Here is a 22,500-nt window from a genome sequence, read left to right on the forward strand (position 1 = left end):
AGAAATAGAGAAAGAAAATAGAGAGAAAACAAAATAGATAGAAAAAGAAGAGAGAAAATATATATATATATATATATATAGTGTTATAATGGAATAAATCCAGAGGAAATCCGGGTATGAGAGCTCAATGTGGTAAACAGAGCATTAAATTTTTATATATATATATATATATATATATATATATATATGATATGGAGAAGAAAAGAAAAAAGATATAAATGGTTATTATAAAGAGAATAAGAACTAGAAGGAAAAGGAAAAAATAATGAGATCTAGTTAAATAGAGAAAGAGAGAAAGTAAGAATTTGACAGTATATAGAAAAAGAAAAAGAAAAAGAAAAAGATCTGCGTGTCAACCAATTTATGAACAATTATACAATTCAGTAATGAAACATATTATTACAAATACAAACAGAAGATACAATCCAAGCGTCAGAAATGAACGTGTCAAAAAAGGCAGTGAATGTATTCAGCTAGCATATTTATCCTCTTACATACGTCCACGAGTAAAATCAACGCAATTCAAACATACGTCTACCATTAATTAGGCCCTTTATGCTAAATGATATAAGTTTAAAGTTTTCGCGTTTTTATTAGATAAATATATGAATAAAAGAAGAAAAAAAATGATAAAACAATATTAAAATTATTATTAATAACAATAAACATAATAGTAATGATAATTATAATAATAATAATAATAATAATAAAAACAGAATAAAATTAATATTTATTATCTATTTAATATAACATATTTAGCCATAAGAGGGGATTAAATAAATTAAATAGGTCCAATAATTATAAATAAAAAAACTACTAATATTTATGTATATAAAAAGAATACAATACAAATATGTATATACACACACACACACATATATATCCATATATACACACACATACACACACATATATATACATATATATATACATATATATATATATATATATATATATATATATATACATGCACATAAGTAAAGGTGTAACTATACTATTAAGTTGGAAGTTTAAGCTATTTAAGTATAGATATAAAGTCATATTAAATCACAAAATAATACATTCAAGACCAGATTACTAATAACACAGATACAAGTACACTTACCTATAAATATATAAATATATTCAGGCAAAAGAAGTAATTAAATCAACGAAATACTCAAAAGTAGCGATGCACAGGTAGATAGTACCCAAATTAAAAATAATAAGATACATATGTATATACCCACAGAGAACCAACCGACATACAAATAAGCATATATATATATATATATATATATATATATATATATATATATATAATCTTATGTATACACATACATACAAAAGATACACAAATATATGCACACAATCATATACTAATAAACAACAACGCACACACACATATATATATACTCACACATAAATATGTATAATTTACATAAATTATATATATAGAAATACATAAGAATACAAATAATTTGGCAAGAGTACAGATAGATGCATACACACATAGAAACAAACAAATGGATTGAATAAACATGGGAGGGTATACCAAATAATATAGAAATATATAGATCTAAGTACACACGGTCATAAAATAAATACATAGACACATACATATACACATAGACACACAGGTATATAAGATAGGAGAAGTAAAGAATGAAATCAGGAGAGGAGAAAGTATATTAATAGTATTTTAATAAATTATAGAAATCAGTGACAATTTTTAATTTATTTAAATTTTATATCTAAACTAAATTACTTAAAAGATGGTTTTTATAATGTTTGCAATTAATTGAATTTTCGTGCTTCTTATTTAGTAATTTATCTCTTTCTCTAAAAGTAAGTATAAATAATTTCTCATAAAGACATAGGTAGCAAGGCGAGTTTAAAGATGAACAGGTTTTCGCTTTCTTTAAAATTTTCCAATTTACTATTGGGGAGTAACCTTGCTCTACTAGTTCATTGTAATATTTAGACAAGGAAGTTCTATTTTTGTACTCATTATTTTCAAAAGAGCACTTGTGACCGGTAAATCTTTCTTTAAAATTGTTATTTGTCATTCCTATGTAATATTTTTTTTCATTCGGATTTTCCTTAGTAGAAATAGTTGCTTGGTACACTACAGAAGTAATTTGACAATTTCCTTTAAGAGGGCATTTTGATTTAATTCTACAGTTACAACTTTCGGTAGCAATGGGTGTGCTATTTTTGTTTAATATTTTGTTATTATGTTTTTTAATTATTTTTTCAAGGTTTTCATTACAGCTATAACTAAGTTTTATTGTATTTTTATTGAAAATTTTATGTAGTATGTTATTAATAGGGAAGTGCTATATATATATATATATATATATATATATATATATATATATAAAGTAAATCAAACACTATAATAATTTTACGCTTAAGAACTATTCTATGAGATTATATATATATATATATACATACATTTATTACATGTATATGCATATTATAAGGAGATGCATAACTTTTTAGTCTTTAGTTCAACAGTGCTCAATACGCAAGTTGAGCTAGATAGTAAGTTGCTTATTGAAATTAAACTACAGAGGCATTCACGTTTCATTCCCATCTTACAAGGATGAAACAGGCACCTCTGCTTTGCTTAATTGTCATAAATACACACACACACCGTAGCTATTCTTACGCAAACTCCAAGCCAAGCAAATAGCATTATTAAAAAAAAAAAAAATCAGTCGCATGGACAGAGCCATATGGTTAGCTCTTAAATAACTGATCAAATTAAATCAAATCATTGACTAAACGCAGGTGCGGCTTTTGTGGTTTATTTCTTAATAGTTGCATTTGTCTAGTTGTAAGATTGTGGAATTAATTAATAAAAATTGTAGCAACCATTAGTTTATTGTTGACACGTGAACAAGACGAAGGATGAGTTGCATTAAGACTAAAATTTCGGGTTGATGATGTCTTTCCTTCCTTCGTTCATTCTCCTTCTGCTGCCTCCTTGTGTATTCTTTATAAAGGCTCGAATTCTTTGCTCTGCGATTTGCAAATGTACGATGGCTTCAGTTTAGGACAATTTTGCTTGAGTAATCGTTCACTCGGTTATCATTATTAGATCCACACATCCTAGATGACTCTACTATGGTGTCGCTGATAATGCACCACCGAAACAATATGTAAAATTCTAAATTATTTTGGACAAGGAATTAAAAAAACAAATACAAAATAATTCTGCTAGAGTTGTGTCTATTATGTGGGGAATTGATTAAATTCAGTAGTTTGCTTGCGACCAAAGGAATTATATTTTGGCTAGTATATAAGGTGGACATGTAGTGCCGCTCCTGGCTTTTGATAGTGTATTATTATTAAACAAAACAATTTTTACACAGGAATCACCACTTATCAAGGCCCGGAGGCCACCCGAGGATAAGGGTTAATGGGTATGCATTAGTCAATGTTATTATAGCGTAGTAAACATAAGTAGTGAGAATTTTGTAAATTGGATTACTTGGGGGGACGGTTCATCAAGAACTTGTTTACATTGGACTTGAAGACTTTCAGATTGTAGTCAGCTGGAAAGCAGGCAAACGGAAGACGTGCAGTTTTAAGAAAGAAGCTTTGTTCATGGATCTACATTTAGGTTTAGGAACAGATAAAGAGTGGGAAATTATTGATAGTGGTTTTGGTTAGACGAGTGTTTTTCATGAAAGTTTGGCGAGGGAGGACCATAGATTGAAGTTCAGATGAGCACATGCCATGAAAATAACGATAAAGCAGGGATAGGCTCACAACGTCTCTTCCGTGGGGAAGAGGTTGCAGGGAAGAGAAAGGGGCATCCCTCATTAAGCTACAAAGTCTATTTTGAAGTTTGTCAAGGCAGAATAAGCTGCTTCTAGCAGTTCCTGCCCAGATGTGGCAACAGTACTCCACCGTTGGCTGTACCTGGCTTTTATATAGGTAGAGAATTGCATCAGGAGTGAGATATCTACTGGAGTGGTAGAAAGATCCCACCATTTTTCTAGCAACCTTGGCAATGGATTTGATATACATGTTCCATTTCAGATTGGGATTAAAGGTCAGGCCCAGAAGCTTGTCCCCAAGACGAGATCCATTCATTTCAATTGATGACAGAGCGTTGATGATGTAAAGATAGAAGCTTGGTTTTAGATGCATTAAAAGAAACCAGCCACTTTTTTCCCCAAATTGTAACATGTGCTCAACATCATAGAAAAGAGAGTCAGAGAAATTTGTCGTTTACAGTCTTTGAAGTGCCGATGGTAGTGTCGTCAGCATAAATGTCTACGAATGATGTAAGGATGTGGTTTGGGTGATAGTAACGTCTTTAAAAAGTGGCAAGAACAGCTCTAACAATTAATGTAAATTGGCGGATTAAAAGGATGGATAAAAACATGAATGTTATGAATGGGTCACCAATTAGCAAGAGCTAACTCAACAGCGGGGATTTTGGAATGAATGTGAGAAACGTGAATTAACGTAGTTAAAGTACGGTACAATCACGTTGACACACCGGTTCTCGTCAGATCACCAAAGTTAAGCAACGTTGAGCCTAGCCAATACCAGATGCGTGACCATTTGGGAAGGCTAGGAGCTGTATGTACCTTCTGGGAAGGTTGGGCATGGGGGCAGGACCCTCACCCCGCGAAAACAACTCAGTCGCTACAAAAACATCTACAAAGTTGTAGATGGCCTATGCCCCTTAGGGGCTCAAGGCTATGGAGGGGGAGGGAGTAACTCAACAGTGTTGATTTTGGAATGAACGTGACAAATATGAATTAACGAACAAAATATATTTATATCAACAATTTTACAGAGATGTAAAATATACTTTGAAACACAGAAGTTTGCAGAGAAGTTTTAAAGTTCCTAAATAAGAAATAGACAAAAGCATCAAAATTTCGAAGTTCTCTTGAGTTAGTGTATGTGAGTTTACCTACTGGTGACAAAGTTCATTAGAGAAATATCAGCAGGGTTAAAGGAATTTTAGTGTGGCACATTTCAGTCTTTTAGGATAGGCATTGTTGATATTGAGAGTCAAGACGATGTACACCACAGATGTCACCTGGAAGAACTCTGAATAAGCCATTGTTTTATAAGCTTGTTGAATTTCATACAGGATCGTTACTTTTTGGGTTTGAAACGATTTTTATTTTGAGTTCAACTTGCTTTTGAAGTTATGAAGAGAGCAAAGCTCAACAAAGCAGAAAAAGAAAAAGGGTGGCAATTAAAAGCCATTTGCTATTTAGCATTAGTCTGAATTGCACTTAAAAAGTCTGACGACAAGAATCCCATGAAAGAAGTGAAAAGGAAAGATTAAGCTGAACGAACAAAGAAAAGGAGTAGCTTATAATGCTTGTTCATCTCGCACATCAATTTCTAATCTATCACAAACAAACATATACTACACTGCTTCCTCCAAACGAGGAAGATAATCTCATAACAGAACAAATACTCAATACCCCCCTCTAAATAAAGAGAAAATAATATCTAGGAGAATGATATCATGACCACAAAGCATATACTACATCCCCTCAAAATTTACCACTGAAATATTGCAATAGTATAGTTACGACTGTAGACAAATACTAAATCTCCATTATTAATAGCAGTAATAGTACAGTTTCGGCTTCAGACACACAACTACTGGTCTCTGTTATTAATGGAAGCAATAGTGTAACAGACTGTGGACGTGCGTATGTGGCTACATACAAATACTGAACCATGTGCGAAATGACGTCACAGTAATGAGAAAGAAAAAATACCATGAGAGAGAGAGAGAGAGAGAGAGAGAAAGAGAGAGAGTACGTTAGAGAAGACGATGACGTTCGAGAGGACAACGGTCAGAGAAAAAGAGACAATCACGTTTTGTTTGGAAAGTACCCGGAAATAAATGTGGTTAAAAAAACAAAACAAAAAAAAAACAAAGAGTCAAATTATTAGTTGTCTATGTTCCTTGCATAGGCTCGCTACATCTCTTCTGTGGGAAAGAGGTTGCAGGGAAGAGAAGAGGGCATCCCCCACCAAGCCACGAAGTCTATTTTGTACTCTGTCAGGGCAGGATAGGCTGTTTTTAGCAGCTCCTGCCCAGATGTGGCAGTAGTACTCCATCCTTGGACGTACTTGGCTTTTATATGGATAGAGAATTGCATTACTGATCTAAATTTGTAACATCCATTCTAAGATCTCATCTTTGCTGTCAATGTAACCACACCCCTAGGACGTTTATTTAGAAACGGGGTATTTGCGTTTTTTGGATAACATAACAAGTGAAGATGATCTTGAACTAATCAGCAATTATTTTCTCTCATGATAAAAGAACCATTTGGTAATTTTTTTTTTTTTTATTACGAAGTTTCTTACATTCCATACTTTTTTTTAAATATTAATGAGTCATCACTTATCAAAACCCAGAAACCACTCGAGGAGAAGAGTTAATGAGATTATCTAACATCCAATTGACAATGCTATGAGAGAATTTAGGATGACAGATTAAAATGGCAGGATGAGATTACTGAAGAGGACGGCTCGACAAGCGTTTGTTGACATTAGACTTGAAGATAATGTTGTAGTTACCAGGGAAGCAGTCCAGTGATATTATATTCCACACACGAGAAGTTTTTGGAAAGGAATTCTCGTCATGGAGGTTACGGTTGGAATAAATTATATGCGTGTTTCTTCCTAGAATACAAGACCACTCCCTGTTCATGATCCAAATGTTCCAACACAAAAAAGGGCTGGCAGGAATGGAAAAATGACTATAGAGAAATTGTCACAATGTGGACTAACCTAGTCTTACCTTTATGGTCTTTTATTTGAACTTGTCCAGGGCATATAAAATGACAGACAAATGCCCCCCCCCTCATTAAGTAGCGAGTATATTCTGTAAATAAACGTTATTAGTAAATTATTCTGTTTAAATGTTTTTCTCCAATTACTGGAGAAAACAAATTGTCTTTCAGGTCACTGCAAAACTTGACTCTCAATGCAGTTTGTTCTGGACATTGTCCTACCTGAGAGTTCATGTAGTTGGTAGAGTGCAGGAAGCGTTAATTTTAAATGTGCTGTACATGCGTGTAAATGTTCAACTTAATGTGGCCAATTCTAATGCTATTTGTCCTATTGAAATAAGTTCTGTTAATAAAATCACTTCCTTCCATCATTCATTGTATGTTATTAATACAATTGTTCTTTTTGAAACGGTTTTATCTGATTGCTGCACAAAACCATTTGTCTTTCAGGTCTTTGTTAAACTTGATATGCTTTCTTCTAGACTGGATATTTTCTCCTCAGCTCCCAAAATCAACAGAGATTAGACCATTCCTATAATGACCAGTTCCTTGTTTGTGGTGTAATATTTCTTCAGTGAAGTTCTAAGAGGTCCATCCTCTCAGGTTTTGCCTTCTCTCTTTGAGAAGGAATTAGTTTATAGCTTATCGCCTGGGGCGCCCTGTCGGGAATGCTGATCAAGCTGAACAGGCATCTTTTGCAGGGTCAGAGAGCTCCTCCTCTAGAGTATTGACTTTTCTTTTCAACCCTACTTTCCGACCCTGGTGTCACATTTTTCGAGGTAGATTGGTTGGTTGTTTTACGGCATATCAACCCTTTTCAGGTTATTTAATGCCGAATCCAGTTATTTTGAAGAAATATTTTTTTTAGATAGAATATATATTTTTTTCAAGTCGGTTTCTATTTAACCCATAGTTGGGACCCTAACAGGTACTACCACTCCGGGTCAGAGTGGAACTGGGAGCAATGGCAATTAAAGGGTGGCTCCACACTCCCTAAAGCCTGTAAGATGGGGCCTCACCATCGGATATAGTTTAAGGTCATATCCAGGACCTTCGAGGTGGAAGAAATAAATAATGTTTTGGCGATTTCTCTATCTGAGAACACCATGGAGTTTGTAGTACTTAGGAGTTCACTGCAAAATGTCAGACTTGCTAATTTTAAACCTGTTGTATATGCGTGTGCACATCCAGGTTATTATGTTCAATAATTCTAATACTGTTCTTATTCAATAAGTTCTGTAAGTAAAATTCTCAGTTAACTGAAACATTGTGAAAATAGCATTAAAGATGAGAATAGTGGTCTGAAAAATTCAAATAATATGTGTATTTCTGTCTGCGGATTATCTTTGCAGATGTCTTCACATAAAATCATTGGATATTTACTTTTTGGTTCGCTGTGTTATATCAATCAGCCATATTTTATTTCTTTTGGTTAGGTGCATGTCTGTGTCAACTAGCCATATTTTATTTCCTTTGGGTATGTGCTATTTCTGGTACTCCGATTGCAGCATTCAACAAAATAATAAATATACACTACCCTACTTATTCCAAGTGAAAATGTCTTTTGCTTTAAATAAACAAATGAGCAACAGATGTCTCACCATATGAAGAAAACGACAAAGAATATGGAATCAGGTATGACCTCCACCTTCACCGAGGTGCACAACTTATATGATCTTCACCGAGGTGCGCGACTTGACACACACAAAAAAAACAGCTTCTTAATCACCTGCTAACGCACGCGTCACTGTAACGTCCAATGACAACAACAACCTTCTCACTCGACCTGCCTTTTATACCACTATCTCAATCCCTTCTCTTGCGCATGCGCCTGTAGATTCCTGACAACCTCGAGACTTCCGCTTATAAAAACCCAAGTTTTGTTGTAGCGCATGCCTATACAAGGCACAAACACGTGGGCGTTTGTTTTGTTGGTAAGTACTACATCAGGAATAACCGAAACCTTAGAGATAGAATCAACGCATGAAAGAGATAAAAGCAAGTTCTTCAATATTGCAATTTGTAGTAGTTTCATAATTTTCTTAATGGAAATCATTCCAGACACGGCACGAAGCCACTTGATGCAAGAAGCTAAAAAAAAAAAAAAAAACTACTTCAAAGGTCAAAAACTTGCCAACGATAAGCATTAGATGGAATATATTCTGACCAGAAAACAGCAATTCTTCATTTTTTATCAGAAACATCACTCCTGGAATGTGAGGACTAAAGGATAAAATAAAGGAAACTAGAGTTACGAGGTTGCCGAAAGTAAACCCAATTACGATCTATTTTCTTTTGCGCATGTTTTTGCTTGTGGAGTGATACATTGTTCTGTAAGAACACATATGTGTGCGGGTGAAAACTTTGCTCAAACATTTTCTCTGCTATTTAAAATCAATCAAAATTTAAGCATTGCGTTGACATGATATTATATTTCTTTCTCGCCTTTCACTATGACTTGGTTAAGAGACAAAAGGAAAGACTCGGACCCAATCTCATTTGTATGTCTACAGACTTGGAATATTTTTGCATTCCTATCTACATGGCCCTGTCGGTGGGGCATTAGAATACACCGACTGCCCCCCTGCAGAGAGTAAAAGTCCCTCAATGGGGGTCCTGGATAGGACCTTAAACTATATCCAGTGGTGAGGCCCCAGCTTGTGGGCTTTGGGGAGTGTGGAGCCACCCTTTAGTTACCATTGCTCCCAGGTCCACTCTGACCCGGAGTGGTAGTACCTGTTAGGGTCCCAACTATAGGTTAAATAGAAACCGACATGAAAACAACAAATATATTCTATTAAAAAAATTTTTCTTAAAAATCTTTGGATTCGGCATTAAATAACCTGAAAAGGGTTGATATACCGTAAAACAAAAACAACCAACCAACCAACCTATCTACATCTTTCCGGATCATATTGCTGTGCTGATGACACTGTAAAAAGAAAATTGAATTGTAGAAGATGTTTGTCCTTTTTAACCAAACTATGGTAACCTGTTTTTCTTCATAACCTGCAAGGCCAGAAAGATGATTACGCAGCAATCCTATGCATCATACAGAAAAGCTTCTCCCAAATTCTCTACAAATCTATCTCACCAGATTATTAAAATGCCTTTAAATTCATGAACATTAAACTGATGGAACTCCATTTTCTTAGTTACAAATAACAAAAAATAGAAAAAAATGCCTGAGTAGTCCAATCGGTATTTTCCGGTAATGGCACCTCACACAGCTAGTAAGAAACTAATCCCTTTTCAAAGTGAGAATGTAAAGCCTGACCAGATGGACCTAGGACTGCGCAGAACTATACTTCAGCCCAACATTACAAGACCACAGGCATCAAAATAAACATCAAAGGTGTATCCTCAACGGGTATGCTTGACATATCCATCTTCACAGCATTCTTAATTCTCAGATTCGTACACAATATCTTACCTTCACTAAAATTCTTGCAGCAATTCAAAATATATTTTCTCTTGTTCAACTCAATCTAAATAAATAAGAGTTTATAAGTGTTAAACATGCTTCCTTTTCTTCCTTGCGCCATAAATTCTATTTTCTTTTTTTTTTTTTTTTTTTTTTTATAAAATTTTCCGATCAGTTTGTTCAAGCTGGGGATGGGACATTCTACTGAATGCCAAAGATTTAGCCACTAACTCAGATATTCCAACCGAGAGATCTTTTTAAGATTCTGACTGCCCTTTAAGTGTAATTTTTTCGAATCTCTCTTGCACTTGGTTCACCGGGTATATTTGCCAGGTAATTTTTGAAATTCTTTTTCATGAGTCAAATTGCTCTTATAATTACTGGAATGATGGAGATCTTCCTAAGATTCCAGTTTCTTTTCATATTGTACATAAGAGCTTGGTATTTTGTTATCTTTTTCCATCCCAGCTCTGTTTAACCCAGCATTATTGGGAACACTAACTTCTACTAAGGTTGCTTCTTTCTCCTTGTCCCATATCACTATGTCGGGTCTTATAGCCCCGTTTTCTAGGTACGTGGCTGTAGGAATTGCATAGTTATAGTGAATGGTGTATGACTTATTTCCAACTGTTCTTTCCGATAAACATGTTCTCACGACTTACTGCTGCGTTCGATATTCAACTTTTTACAGATCGTTTCGTCGTGACATTTGCATACTTTAGAATATTCCTGTTTATCTACGATGACTTCTCTAGAATAAGGACATCAGACAATTGTAGTTCCTTCATCTTTTATTCATCATATCTAAAGATGATAGAAGTAGGTTTATGAATGAAACAATACACATCGGACATGCATTACTCATTCATTCATACATATGACAACAGATTATAATGGTTGTCCCTAACATACATCAATGGTCATATTTCCTCTTCCTCTTTTTATAGGTAGAGAAATGCTTAGTTTCTTTTTTATCAAATGGATGAATGAAGAGTGTGAACCATTCAACAATTCAGTTCTTGTGAGTATTATCTTGATTAATCAGACAATTATTATCATCTTGGTTATTGGCACAACGTTTCGGTCGCTGCACTCCGTGGCCTTCTTCAGGTGTTGAATACGTGTTTTCTTTTCTCTACTAAAGAAAAGAAAAAGAAACATGTAATCAACACCTGAAGAAGGTCGCGAAGTGCAGCGACCGAAGCGCTGTGCCAATAACAACCAAGATGATAATTGTTCGAATAATCAAAATTTTGTTTGTTGGCATCAGTCTTCTCAATACCAAAGGTAACCTTTTACTAGTGGTCGTTTAATTTTGTCTGGGGATTGCTTTCTTAGGGCTTTTTTATCTATTGGTATGTTTCTGGGTTCTTTATTTTATAGTTCTGGTTCTTGAGTAAGGGTATATGTATCTTATAAAAGTTCTATAGTGAGCCGTTTACACTTGTCAAATTCGCTTTGTCTAGATCAGGGGTTCTCAACCGGGGTCCACATGGACCCTAGGGGCCCATGGAATATTTCTGGGGGTCCACAACGATATTTTGGTGGTCTATGATGAAAACCAACTCAGAATAGTTTTTATTATTAAAAATAAAATTTCTATTGTAATTTTGTATAGTTTTTTTTTTAAAATCATTCAAGTTATTTTAACTATAATATTTCTATTTACAAGGTTTACCTCAAACATTTACCTTGCACTCTGTTTCTAAACATGGGTTTTATTTGTCGAAAATTTTATAAAAATGAATAGCAATATATATAAGTTAGATATTATGAACTGCAGTAATTGTATTACCAGTTGTGTATATATATATATATATAATATATACATGTATGTATGCATGTATGTTATGGTATGCGGGTATACCTACTACCTCAGAGATATGAACGCCTCTGCCTTGCTAGTTCCAGGTCACCCTTGGGCAAGGTGTAGTACCTGTTAACCTCCCTCTCAAGTTCTGGAGGGTTACTATATTGTGAGAACCAGGGATATATATATATATATATATATATATATATATATATATATATATATACATATGCATGTTTGATTGCTTATGTGTATGTGTGTGTATATGTCCAGCTGCCGGAGAGGTAAAACTTCATGATGATAAAACATGCACACTGCCACTGCTCATATCATCTCACTATTTCAGTTTCTCACTGTGCAACCAGTGGTATGGTGCAAGAGGGTACAATATATGTAGCACAAGCATGTTGTGTCGCGATCGTTATTTGCAGATATCTTTTGAAAAAAAAAAAAAAAAAAAAAAAAAGTCCTATGGCGATTGGTGAGAGGCGGCCAGTGATTTATCTAACATCGTCGACTAAATCGCTTACAGGGTGGAAGCAACTTCGGTGGATGATCTGGCGGCTGAGCAGCCTTTTCTAGGGATACACTGCTTACCCATGAATTTGGGAAGGGTCTAGAAAAGGTGACCTATAAATTATCTACCCTTTTATTAGCTGGTCGGCTTCCTTCAGTCGGCGGCTGCTCTATATTTGCAGGAGAAACAAAATAAAGTTGAAGAAAAATAATAAACAAGGAAAATCAAAATTTTATCAGGAGAGGAATAACCTAACTGTTGCTACGTGGAATGTGAAAACTTTACTAGATGTCCTGGATAGTGAAAGACTTGAGCATAGAACAGCTATTGTTGCAAGAGAGCTCGCTAGGTACAGCATAGACATTGCGGCATTGTCTGAAACCTGATTGAGTGGTGAGGATCAATTGGTGGAGGTGTGCTCGGGATACACCTTTTTTTGGAAACGAAAACCATCGGGGCTAAGACGAGAAGGTGGAATTGGCTTTGCAGTGCGTTCTGATTTGGTGAAGAGGATTGAACCGCCAATCTGTGTAAGTGACAGAATTGTGATGATGTGCTTCCCTCTTGCACACAGTAGGTATATGACGATTTTATCTGTGTATGCCCCTACCATGGGTCATGATGAAGACACCATCACAGCGTTTTACCGAGATCTCAATCGTACCATTTCCTCTATTCCTTTATCTGAGAAAATCTTACTCATGGGTGATTTAAATGCGAAGGTTGGCAAGGATCATCACACCTGGGACTCACTCGGCCAGTTTGGTGTAGGTAAGGTCAACAGTAATGGTCTGCATCTTCTCCATCTATGCACTCAGTTTGACCTTGCTATCTGTAACACTTTCTTCAGCCACAAAGAGGTCCATAGGTTTACCTGGACCCATCCTCGTTCAAAACAAGGTCACTTGATTGATTACATTATTTCCAGGAAGGCAGATTTGCAGGATATCTATAGTGTGCGTGTTATGCGTGGAGCTGAATGCGGCACAGATCACTTTTTGGTACGCGGGAAGTTGAAAATCTGTATAAGGAGGAAGTGTAGGTCGGGTGGTGTTGGGATTCCCAGGTGGGTTGATGTGTCCAGGCTGGATGATCCAAATGTACATGAAAAGCTTTGATCCGTAGTTAATTCTACTGATTTTGATGGGTCATGGGCGCATTTTTAAAATACAATCTATGAAATAAGTGTAGATGTTCTTGGCTTCCGCAAATCTAAACATCAGGATTGGTTTGATGATAATGATTCTGAAATTACTCAATTCTTAAGTGCTAAAAATGAGTTGCATCAAAAAATGTCTGCCTCTCATGGAGGTCGAGAATCCCTCCAACAGTCACTTAAAGCAAACAAAGGTCTTCTCCAAAAGCGACTCCGCCAAATGAAGAATCAGTGGTGGGCTAAACTCGCCAACCAAATCCAGATGGCTTTTGATCGTAAATACTTCAAACGCATGTACCATTTGCTTAAAAAAGCTTTTGGTCCTCAAACACTATCTACATCTCCCCTACTCTCAAGTGATGGAATTGCCCTTATAAAGGATCCTAACAAGATTCTCCTTCGTTGGACTGAGCATTATTCTGATCTCTTTGACAACCCTCCCTAATGTTGATGAGGGCGTCATCAATGAATTTTTATCACAACGGAAGCTTATCCATGAAATATCTGAGTTCCCATCTGAGAATGAAATTAGAGATGCAATCAAGGAAGTGAACGTTGGGAGGGCTCCAGGGCTTGATGGTATTCCTGTGGAAGTCCTCTTACATGGAGGTGATAAGCTTGTTCATGAAATTCTTCATCTTATCACTGATGTCTGGAAGGGTGTTCCTGTCCATCAGGATTGGGTTGATGAAATTCTTATATCACTGTACAAGGGAAAGGAGTCCAGGATCGACTGTGGAAGTTATCGTGGGATAAGTTTGTTAGAAGCAGTTGGCAAAGTATTTTCCAGAGTTCTGCTCAATAGATTGTTAAAGTATATTTATCCATCCGTCATTCCAGAATGCCAAAGTGGCTTTCATCTGGGCAGAGGAACTACGGACATGATCTTCTCTGCTCGACAGTTGCAGGAGAAATGTACTGAACACCGCGTTCCGCTTTATCAGGTTTTTGTGGATTTGACTAAGGCTTTTGATACGGTGAACAGAAATGCCCTATGGATAATTCTGGGGAAGTTGGGATGCCCACCTCAATTTCTACAATTACTCAGGGAGCTCTGCACTAATATGAAGGCTCGCCTGAACTTCAACATATGCCTATCAGAACCCATCTCAGTTGACAATGATGTGAAGCAGGGTGATATCTATTTATTTTGCAACTATGCTTTCCTATGCCTGTTTTCTGGGTGTTTATTTGCGTTTCAGAACCACAGGTAGGGTCTTTGATCTTCATCGTTTTCATGCTTCAAGGACATTTCAGTACCTGGTTTGTGAATTGCTTTATGCGGATGACGCCAATCTCATAGCCCATAGTGAGAGGGATATGCAGGGTATCATGGATCTGTTTTCAGGGGCCTGGGCGTCTTTTGGGCTTACTTTTTTGGGTCTTAAGAAGACTAAGGTCATGTTCACACCTCCACCTGGTAGTTTGTATGTGGAACCAAATATTTTTGCCAACAACCAGAGATTTGCCGTGGTTGACACATTTATGTATTTGGGTAGTACTCTTGCCAGAGACGGAACCCTGAATGCTGAGGTCAACTATAGGATACAGCATGCCACTAAGGCTTTTGGTGGCTTAGAGAAGCGAGTGTGGTCTGACAGGGGTATAACTATTCATACAAAGATCAGTGTCTAGCAATCTTGTATTTTACCATCCCTGCTTTACGCTTCTGAGGCCTGGACAACTTATGGTAGACACAGAAAAGTCACCAGAAATTCCTGAGACACATTCTGGGCATCAGGTGGAGCTCTTTTATACCTAATATGGATGTTCTCATGCGAGCTGATGTACCTTGTATCGAAAAGTTGATTATAACCAACCAGATGAGGTGGGCTGGATATCTGACAAGGATGGACGACGATAGATTGCCAAAGCACCTGTTCTATGATGAAATTATACAAGGGAAGTGTCCACAACATAAACCGAGGAAACACTTAAGATAATCTTAAAGCTCTTGGTATTGGGGTGTTCAGTTGGGAAAGTGCTTCCAATGATCGTAAAAAGTGGCGCTCCTTGGTCTATCATGGCTGTGATAGTTTTGAGAAGAAAAAATATGAGCATGCAAAAATGAAGCGTGATATCCAGAAGAAAAACTTGTCAGATCTATCAGGCCTGTCGGAGGCTTTCGTGCAGAACCACATCTGTGATTTATGCGGTAAAATGACTTTATCCGGAGTTGGCCTAGCTAGCCACAAGCAATCACATGGAGATCAATCTTTCTTTGATGGGGAAAACACTGTGGGGCACAGATGTTCTATTTACTCTGTGGTCTGTAAATCGAGTGGAGGCCTGAAGCGTCATATGAACGTCCACAGTAGAGCAGCACCAGTTGGCGTCCCTCAATCTCAGCTAAAGTGTAACCTCTGCAACAGACTGTAAGAGCAGGGCTGGTCTGAAAAGCCACCTTCGTTCCCACAGTAGATAGAAATTGATGCATCTTGATCACATCTCCACATGTATATATGTGTGTATAAATGTATGTATATATATATATATATATATATATATATATATATATATATATATATATATATATATAATAAAAAACAAATTAAAAAGTCCAAATAAAATAAAAGAAAAAAGAATATTTCAAAAGTACATGAAAGTGAATGAATAATCAACAATAAAGCAAGAGAAAGAAGTGACAATCACCATGTATGTATGCATAGACATATCTTTGCAAGAACCTCTCATTGAATTACAAAGTGATGAAATTATGCATGAAAAATTCAAAGATGGAAAGTACAATGTATGGAAGACAAATGATATTGCTACAAAGTACCCTTTATTGCTTTTTCAACATCTTATCTTGTTGAATCGGGATTTAGTCGTGTTTCTCAACTTTTATCAAAAGCTCGCAATGGACTTGACATTGTGAAAAGAGGAGACCTTCGACTATCATTAACATCGATGGAACCAGATAGAAAGAAACTCGCCGAGCAACATCAACCACATCTCACTGAATAAAAATGCCTATCTCTTTTTTTTTTTTTAATTACAAATTCCACTTTAACTGTTTATCAAAAATTTTAACCAGTGTACATAAATGCTGCAGTGAATTCAATTGCCTGAAGAGCTCTGATCTCCATCGGCTCGACCATGGAAGAAACATTGTAATATAAGATATTGGTGAAGAATTATATCCCTCTAATTTGGATTATCATTATTATTATTACTTATTATCATAATTATTATAGTTGCTGTAGAATACTTTATTTGCATCAAATTAGTTCATTTAAAAAGAAATCTTAATTATATAATATTTCTCTGATTATTAAAACCTCAAAATTTATATTAGTGAAAAATAGAAGATTGTCTTATGACCAATAGTTATGAAGGGTTCCACCAAGATAAAAAAGGGAAAGGGGTCCATGAGTAAAAATGCTTGAGAACCACTGGTCTAGATCAAACACACAGAACAAGCTGTGGGCACTAGCACACACATGCATGGAGTGGAGCACGCACAAACATGACATGGCTTATTGATACGTGCATTTCCTGTGACCTCTGACATAGCCCTCCGTTTTCCTTCTCTTCTTTTTTTTTGCTTGGCATCAAGCAGTGCACATGTATAAATCTGCGTGCTGCATAAGCATGCACCCAGAGAGCAGCAAACAGACTTGTGAGGTAAGGCGACTGATCTGTCAAAAACTTTAATACCAACGCAAAACAATCGAACATAATGTCTTACCAAGGACAATCAATTATTCATAAAATTCGACAATACTTTTGAACTTTTATAAACATTCAGTACACACATTTTTACACAATGAAACTTGCAGTTTATTTGCACTTGTTCGTGTACACCTACAAATGTTTTCATGTTACCTTGCTTGTATAAATAACTGTTTCTTGTATACAGGGTGAACAGAAAGTCCTTGGACCATTTTTAGTTTTAAAATTAAATATTGTTAAAATCACTTTTTCTCTTTTCGAATAAAGTAAGTATTTAGTCTATCTATTGATCTAATTATTTTCAACAAAAATATTAAAATAATTTTGTTTAAACTTTCAAAAAAATGAGCAAATGAGAAGCCATAATTCAGCTTCATTGCGCGGGAAGGACAAACTCGGAGATTATTAAGCTCTTGAAAGTGGCTAAATCCAACGTGTACCATGTTGTGAACAGATTTAAGGAACTTGGTACATCTGAAGACCGTCCTAGGAGTGGAAGACCTCGCACTGCTCGAACAAAGGTGATTAAAGCTGTCCGAGAAAGGGTAAGGAGGAACCCGAAGAGATCTGCAAGACAAATGGCTAAAGACATGAATGTGAGCGTGACCTCGATGAGAACCATCGTAAAAAACGATCTCCAGTTGTCCTCCTACAAGATGCGAAAGAGACAGTACCTCACACCTGCCTAAAAGCACAAGAGACTTGAAAGAGCAAAGCTTCTTGGAGAACTGAAGGCTGGCACGGCAGAGCGAGAGATCGTTTTTTCTGATGAAAAACTCTTCACAATTGAAGCGACTGTTAACAATCAGAACGACAGAGTTTACGCAAAATCTTCAGCAGACATTGATGACTCCGTGAGAATAGTTTTCCGCTTACAAAAGCCGTCTTCCCTCATGGTGTGGGCTGCAGTCTCCAAATCTTGGAAGTCGCCTCTGATTTTCGTGGAGCAGGGGGTTAAGATCAACACAGATCGCTACATTAACGATATTTTGGTTCCAGCATTTGAAGAGATGAAGAAACACTTCAAAGATCAGCCTTTCACCTTCCAACAAGATGGAGCATCATCCCACACCTCCAGAAAAACTCAGGACTGGTGCCAACGTCATTTTCCAAGATTCTGGAGTAAGGAGTGTGGCCTCCTGCATCGCCTAATTTGAATCCCATGGATTTTTCGGTGTGGTCTTTGTTGGAGGCAAAGGTCTGTTCTGTTGCTCATCCAAGTGTTGATGCTTTGAAGACATCTCTTCTGAGTGAATGGGCTAAAATACTTCAGGAAACGCTGCGTGCCTCGGTTGGTAACTTCAGACAGAGAATTGAACGTCTAATCGAAAGGAAGGGACATCACATTGAAAATAAATAATTTGAATTTATTCTTGGTTTCCTAACTTATAATTTTCATTCATGTTTAATTTATATTTTTGTAATTTTCTATTAATAAACCACTTTTGAATTGGTCCAAGGACTTTCTGTTCACCCTGTATTTTTGTAACTCAACATTTGGTTATAATTATGGAGTTATTGAACACGTTCTTATTTCTTTACCGATCGGTATACCCCGATCCCAACAGTTCTGATTGTGATAGGTTCAATTCCCTTTGCATTGACAGACTTCTTGCTTGTGTATGTCCAGAGCAGGCTTAGTAAACATTGTAGGTGTTCTTGTGTTCAGTTATTCTCTGATCACTGCTGGTGGCATTTTTTTTCTCTATTTCAAAATGGGGTGAAGTTTTGGAGATGTCTCCAATGTATTACAATGAATCGTCCTCTGCCAGGCATCTAGATCGTATATTGCTTGCATGGTTTGACTTCAAACACTGTTCCAGTTCTTTTCCATCTCAAGATTGTTTCCTGCAAGTTTTTGGAGATAAACATGGTCACCTATATCAAGAGGTAAGTGTGTGGCGAGTGAATCGCTGTGATTGTAACGAATGCTAAAAAGCAAATGACTTTAATTGCTACTCTTTTTCTTTTTCTGCTTTATTGAGATTCACTCTTCATCAAGTCAGTTTTTACAGAAACGTATAAAATAAAAATATTTTTAACCAATGAAAATCATTCCAAACTTAAAAAAGTAGCACGTATATGTGAATGTAGTAAGCCGATGCGAAATTAGAAACTGCTATAAAACATAACTTTTTTTTTTACCATAATTCATATTAAATATCGGTGTGGTTCTTGGCTATACACACGGACTCTCCAAAATGACCTCTACTAAAACCAGCTATGACGTCACAAATTGGTGACCTCATCCAACAACATTTAAACTAGACCTTCCTCGTACTCGGGGTGGGGGGAGAAGAGTATAATTTAAAAGGTGCTATTAAAAACATGAATACAGGAACCCATTCGCTTGACTCAGGTTGCCAGCCTGTTGACAAAAAGTGCAGGTAGACGGGTTAAAAAAAAAAAAAAAAAAAAAGGTCAGATCAATGTTAACTGACACTGGCTTCTCAAAAAGTTAAAATTCAGAAGCATCTGTTGAAATTTAATAATATATGCATTCATGTCCCTCTATCTTTCTCTTCTACTCTTCTCTCTCACTTTTCATCGCCACGAGAGATTTATAAATCAGTTGAAATTTGGATGCCACTTGCAGCGGGCAGAAAAAGTTGGAAGTTGGACGCCATCAGTGGCGCTTGCAACAAGAGTAGGACCTCAAAAGCAACATATCACATGCCTCAATTCTCGAGTTCTTAAAACCGCTCCTTCGTAAATGTTAAAAGAATATATTTTATAAAAACATACATTGTTTTGTTCATGATTACAATGTCTATAAGCGTTGAATTTCAGCAGAATGATCTAAACCCAGATAATTCTCTGGAGAAAATTAATTCTCTGGAGAAAATATTGCCAGTAAGGATGCTGAGAACCCAAACCAAGACCTGTAAAGCAGACATAGCAAACGACATATCAGCCCCTTGATTTAAAAGGGATGTGTCTATCGTTTTATTGTTTAGCCTCCGGGGAGTTGGTTGGTGTGCTCATAATGTAACAGCTCTTCAAGGAACGTCCCCACAAACCAAGTTACTCCATCCGGCACATGATCAGGTTACAAAACAATCATCTTATACTCCTATAGAACTTAAAGAATTAACTTTGAGGTAAAAAAAAAAATAAAAAAAATAAAACAACTTATTCGTTATGTAAAGAAGAAACAAAAACATTAGTCCAAGCAGTAGTATCACAGTAGTTTTATTCCAGTAGTGAATTCTGGGAACGAAGTGGGGGTGAACGAAGTTGAATAAAAAAAGTTCAGAGATACAATGTTTTTTTTTTTTTTTTTTTTTTTTTTTTTAGGAAGTTAAACATTTGGGCAACGCTAATCGCACATATACACACACACGTCGTTGGTTGGTGCGAAATTTACAATTGACCATTGATGGCTGAAAACAAAAATGCAGATAAGACGGCCAAAGTTTAGCCAGAAATTGGAATGTGTAGTTTGAAAACTTTTTACGGCATATCAACCTATTGGAAACGATTCATTGAAGATAAACTGCCGTGGGAAATGTGGGTTATAGCAGTCAGATTGTAAATGAGCGTAATAAATCTGATTTAAACTCGGTTTGTCGAGTCTGTCAGTTAAAATAGTTAATACTCTACGCCTCACGCAAGTTTAAATAAAAGAATTTTTTTGTTCGAGAAGTTCATTGATAAAGATATAAAAGAAAAAACTTTTTTTCAACTGTTTTCATTTTCATGCTTTTCAGAGAATTGCTTCCCCGTAGAAATGAATGTTGACCCCCCCCCCCAGAAAAAAACATGCTTGCAAAAATGCTTTGTAAATTTTTACATGAAAATATTTTTTTATATCGAAATCAGCTTATAAATCTTCATAGAATATTGTTTAAAAAAAAAAAATGTGTGATAAACTTCAAAAACATGACTTTTACATACACGATAATGTACACATATATATATATATATATATATAATATATATATATATATGTATGTGTGTACATTATATAATATATATAATATATATATATATATATATATATATATATATACGCACACATTTAAACACAGGAAGAAATAAATCAATCAAGAGATTTACTGATTTTATTCGGATAAACGAATATCTTCAGAAAAAGTGATTCAAACGAAACCGGTAAAACTCTTATTTAATGGTTTCTTCCTGTGTTTGTTTTTCCTATTCGTCTTTTTCATACATCCTGTCACCGCTGCTTTTCATTTTAGGATATATCGTGTATTATATATATATATATATATATATATATATATATATATATATATATAAAACAAACTTGAAAAATCAGCATATCTCGGAATAGGGTCAAACCAAGGCAGCAGATCTTGCACAAACAAAGAGCTCAATATACGCCCAGATAGTTATTTATTATTGTTATAAAACTCTAATATAGCATTATCTTTAGAGAAGTTTTTAAAATTTATATATATATTATATATAAATTCATATCTAAACGTATATCATTTCATATCTGAGCACATATCCATTTATATGTCTGTTTGTATATATACATAACAAAGACCTCTATTCAGTCTCGAGAGACAATAGTTGCGCCTTGCAAGAGACGCGCGCGAGGATTCTATGGTGAAGTAAAGAGTGTGCAATCCCCAACAGCATCTCTCTAAAACATACGTACAAATACATACCTTTGAATATATCCATGTGTATTTAAGCAGCAATCTTGACTAAAATCGTACGCAAGATGGCGGCCGCGAACAGACGTAAAAAAGGCACGGGACGCAAATAAATAAAATTAGCGAGTCGACTGTATAACCTAGCAAGAAAAACTCGACCGCTGATAACAACAACCTATAATAAGCGTGTTTTAATTTTTAACTACTCTGTACTTGTTATGAATATGTTAATAATCAAATGAAATAAAGGTTCTTCTTTTGTTTTAACTAGACTGTAGTTTCACATAAAATTTTAATAAACAAAAGATACCGTAAAAATTGAATTTCATCGCCCTTTCTCTGCATAATTACCAAAACAATGAAATGAAAAAAAAAAAAAAACTATAAAATTTTTTTTTTTTTTCCAAACAGGACTGCAGCTTCACATAACAATTTCATAAACAAAAGATACCGTAAAAGTTGAATTTCATGGCCCTTTCTCTGCATAATTACCAAAACAAAATAATGGAATGAA

The 22,500-nt window shown here is 35.6% G+C and overlaps 2 protein-coding genes across 2 annotated transcripts in view; one reads left to right on the forward strand and one right to left on the reverse strand.

Annotated features, from left to right (window-relative positions):
• Positions 1 to 58, forward strand: part of LOC145291876 (transmembrane protein 26-like) — a 30,468-nt gene extending 30,410 nt beyond the window's left edge. Inside the window, exon 4 of the mRNA XM_080137725.1 lies at positions 1 to 58. This exon is cut by the window's left edge and continues 1,370 nt beyond it. The gene's annotated coding sequence lies outside the window, so the exon portion shown is untranslated.
• Positions 1 to 22,500, reverse strand: part of LOC145291908 (calmodulin-binding transcription activator 2-like) — a 2,646,613-nt gene that overhangs the window by 48,392 nt on the left and 2,575,721 nt on the right. The gene's annotated exons all lie outside the window — the stretch shown is intronic.

Source organism: Euprymna scolopes, chromosome 2 (genome assembly GCF_053919585.1).
Source record: "Euprymna scolopes isolate OS-2025 chromosome 2, ASM5391958v1, whole genome shotgun sequence".
In the NCBI taxonomy this organism is placed as follows: domain Eukaryota; kingdom Metazoa; phylum Mollusca; class Cephalopoda; order Sepiida; family Sepiolidae; genus Euprymna; species Euprymna scolopes.